Source organism: Mesocricetus auratus, unplaced genomic scaffold, assembly GCF_017639785.1.
Source record: "Mesocricetus auratus isolate SY011 unplaced genomic scaffold, BCM_Maur_2.0 Super-Scaffold_100010, whole genome shotgun sequence".
In the NCBI taxonomy this organism is placed as follows: domain Eukaryota; kingdom Metazoa; phylum Chordata; class Mammalia; order Rodentia; family Cricetidae; genus Mesocricetus; species Mesocricetus auratus.
Genome location: NW_024429194.1, coordinates 63,939,704 through 63,943,572, shown reverse-complemented (window position 1 = coordinate 63,943,572; position 3,869 = coordinate 63,939,704). Strand labels below are relative to the sequence as shown.

Below are 3,869 nucleotides of genomic sequence, written 5' to 3'. Positions count from 1 at the left end.
ACTGCTGTTCCAGCCCCAATCCTCCTTTCCAGCCCTATGGTTCCAAACTCCCCCCTGCCAGACCTGGACACTTACTTTTGTTCATTTCCTACAGAGCCACTCAAACCTGGAAGGACCAGGTTGTCAGGTGTCCTATCTCACCCTAGTCAGGATCCTAACAGGATCCTCACAACCATGTGCTCATGCTGTCTTCCTGGTTTAGAGACTCCTCGGGCTCTTCCAGGTCCAGTGTTGGCCCTTCTCACCCAGCCCCTCAAAGGTGGGGAGCCCCCTATCAATTCCACACCATACTGCCAACTCGAACAGTCATAATTCACATCTGACCTGCCCTTCCCCTCCCCAACACCAGTGGGAAGAGTTCCTTCTTCTTGTCAGAGTTCCTGTATCGCCCCAAGGGGATAATTGTAGGTGGAGGCTGGTGAGGGGATGCCCTCTCCCCCCAAAATGAATCAAAATACACATTAAAACAACTTTTATTTTAAAAGCCTAAATTCAAGCAATCCCTGCTGTTCAGTTTAGCAATAAGTTTTTATAAACCATCTAAAATAACCACAGGCTTCATCCTAGGTGAGATTTTTGCTATAGGATTTGGAGAAAGGCAATTGTTCAGAATAGCTTTTTTGTTTCTTGACATCGAAGACAACGGATCTTGAGAATTCTTCTTTAAAACCCTTTAAATAAAAAGAAACTATAAATGAAACCATTGCTAATTAAGCGATTAAAAATAGAGCTAGCACAGTCATTCACCAAGGCTGTATTAAATTTATGACCTGAATTACATTTTTTATGAGCTTTGGGCACACTTCACAGCCCATCAGGTATTCAGAGAAGCGTGTTTACCCCTGGTTAGTAGACTTCTACAAGGGAAGCTGGGTGGTAACCCAGGAAGAGTGTGTTTAGGAGCAAAGGTCAAGTCCTTGCACGAGAAAGCAGATGTGTCACCTATACATGTCACCACCTGTGGACTGAAGGGTTTAGTGACCATCGGGGAGACCCTTGGGGAGGGTGTCAGAGGACGTGGGTCTGTTGACTCGTGACCACTCTGGGCACAACCCCTAGCCATTCTGGGCCTCGGGCTTCTCCTCTCTGAAGGGTGGGTGTTGAACTACAGATCCAAAAGGTTCAGATACCAGTCATGCTCCAAGAAGTTTCAGAGATAAGCCCTTTTGAGAGCTGAGGCAGCTCTTTGGGAGCTCAGGGACCACATGTGCAGTGCCATCCCTGCTTCCAGTCATTCCTAGGCAGGTTCAAAGGAAAGGTGGACGGTGGGAGCCCAGACGAGGGGAGAGGAAGGGAAAATAGATGTCACCAGTTGCTGTGATGGGGGCTTGCCTGTGAGGTGGACACTTCGGATCTGAACAGTCAAGCTTCCTTGTCTTTGATGCCCGACTGAGCTACTGGGGGATGTTCATCCCTGATCATTCACAATGTCTAGAGCAAACCCACACGTCGATATATCTTTGAAACTCCCTTTTGCCTCCAAAATGAAGCTGAACCCCTCTAGCCCAGCTCTGCAACTCTGATGTCTCCCCCTCCCTCAGCATCCTCCTCCAAGACAACAGGACAGGTGTCCTTCACCTCCTCTCGTGGGGTGCCACGGCCATGATGCAGGAAAACTTTAAAGAAATATCCAAAAGGCTGGAGTCTCTGGCCACGTATAATCATCTCTAAACCCTCTCCTCCCTCAGACACCTAGACTGCGTCCACCGCTCACCTGGATACCTACCTTGTTTGGGTCTGCATGCATCCGTGCCATGTCTCCCACATCAAGGAAGACCCAGTTGCAGGTGTCAACAAGTATCTGAGCAGGTTTACCTCCATACCAGCCATTCACCATCAAGCAGAAATAGTGCCTCTCTGGTAAGAAAAATTATAATGTCAGAATTTTACGATGAAGATGTTTAGCAGGCTTGTCCAGGCAAATCCATGAAGCCAGATCATTGCCAACATACATTACTGTTGCCCTACTAGGTACAGATGCTGGGAAGCAGAAAGGAGGACCTGGTTTTACCAAGCAGAGCTCCCCAGACCCCGCCCACTCCACAGCAGAGCGGCATCTGGAGTTACTGTCCCCCGGGAGCAGAGCAGGAGGTAGCTGGCTGAAGAGGCTGATCCACTTCTCTTTGGCATCCTTGGTGGGACCTGCAAGTCTTCTCATTGGATTGGTACTTCCTTCTGTGTGTGTGTGTGTGTGTGTGTGTGTGTGTGTGTCTGTGTATTGTATATGTGAGTGTGTATGTGGGTGTATGTATCTGTGTGTGTGTCTATGTGTATATCTAAGTGTATATGTGTGTGAGTGTTGTGAGTGTATATGTGTTGTGAATGTGTGTATCTGTGTGTCTGTGTGTGTATGTTTCTGTGTATGTTTGTGTATATGTGAGTGTATATGTGTGTATTGTGTGTCTCATTTGTCTGTGAGTGTGTATGTGTATGAATGTGTGAGTGAGTGTGTCTGTATATGTGAGTGTGTATGTGTGTCTGTATATGTGAGTGTGTATGTGTGTATTGTGTGTCTGCATATATGAGTGTGTATGTGTGCAGTGTGTGTATGTATGTCTGTGTGTGTCTGTATATGTGAGTGTGTATGTGTGTAGTGTGTGTATGTATGTCTGTGTGTGTCTGTATATGTGAGTGTGTATGTGTGTATTGTGTGTCTGTATATGTGAGTGTATATGTGTGTATTGTGTGTCTGTATATGTGTGTATGTGTGTAGTGTGTGTATGTATGTCTGTGTGTGTCTGTATATGTGAGTGTGTATGTGTGTAGTGTGTGTCTGTGTGTCTGTGTTTGTCTGTATATGTGAGTGTGTATGTGTTCAGTGTGTGTGTGTATGTGTGCAGTGGGTGTATTATGTCTGTGTGTGTCTGTATATGTGAGTGTGTATGTGTGAGTGTGTGTGTACACTTTCCTACTCTCATTCTCAATCTGCTGACGCGAGAGGAGAATCATGACAGTGAGAAATGGGACAGGAGTATACAGAGTCGGTGTGCAGGATATCTGTTTGTGGTGTCCATCATAGATCTCCCCAAGACCATTCCACCAGCTCTCCTTTAATCCTTCAAGCCAGTGCTCCTTGTCCTGGTCCATCACAGCTTTGCCTTCATTTCCCCTTCTTCTCTTACACCAGGTCCTAAACGTCAAGTAGCAGTTGGGGTTCTCAGATCGCAAACGCCTCTGCCTGGTTCTTAAGCAGAAGTAGCCGGCTGGACTCTAGGCAATCTGTGTAAACTTGAATGCTGACCCAGGAGCCTTTTCTTCCTTGAGAAGGAGTCTCACATGCTCACAGGATTTATGACCTAAATATCTGAGCCTCTATCCTGAGATGCCCTCACCTCCCTGTGTTTCTCACTTGCTGCTCCAGGCCATGGCTGGCAGAACCAATGTTAGCACGTGACAGTGCCCAATCAGTATCCAATTGGCTGTCTTTTCCTAGGCCTCTGCTCCGCAGGCACATACCAGGACACGTGTGGAAAGAACTTTGCTGTGTCTGGATTCTCTTGGTTTCTGCTCACACCCCAGAGGGTGGAGATGGGGGGCGGACCAGCACAGAGTGGGAGGTGCTGCAGGGAGTGCTAAGGCCACAGGACTAGGAGAAAGAACTGCAAACTGTCAGGTTGAGTGTGAGGAAGGGCAGACCCTGGCGCTCTGAAGTCTCAGGACTTCATATGCCACAAACTGGAAGGGACGGGGGATCTTGTCATCCATCCTGTCTGTGAGGAGAGAGCATAGCTGACCTCCTATTGGGTGTGTGACATCAGCGAGAAACTACTATGGGATTTTTAAAGGGCGTGTTTCAATGTTTCAGAGGCTCTCATCCTGTTGACTTTGGGAACACAAAAACAGTGTTGGCCCAAGCTGGGTGACAGTAT

The 3,869-nt window shown here is 47.5% G+C and overlaps 1 long non-coding RNA gene across 1 annotated transcript; it reads right to left on the bottom strand.

Moving 5' to 3' along the window:
- Positions 1-457: 457 nt before the first annotated feature.
- LOC121142859 lies at positions 458-1,959 on the bottom strand. The gene is made up of 2 exons (XR_005879972.1): positions 1,727-1,959; positions 458-671 (listed from the first exon to the last, which is right to left on the bottom strand). It is a non-coding gene; the product is annotated as an uncharacterized LOC121142859 (long non-coding RNA).
- Positions 1,960-3,869: the final 1,910 nt, after the last annotated feature.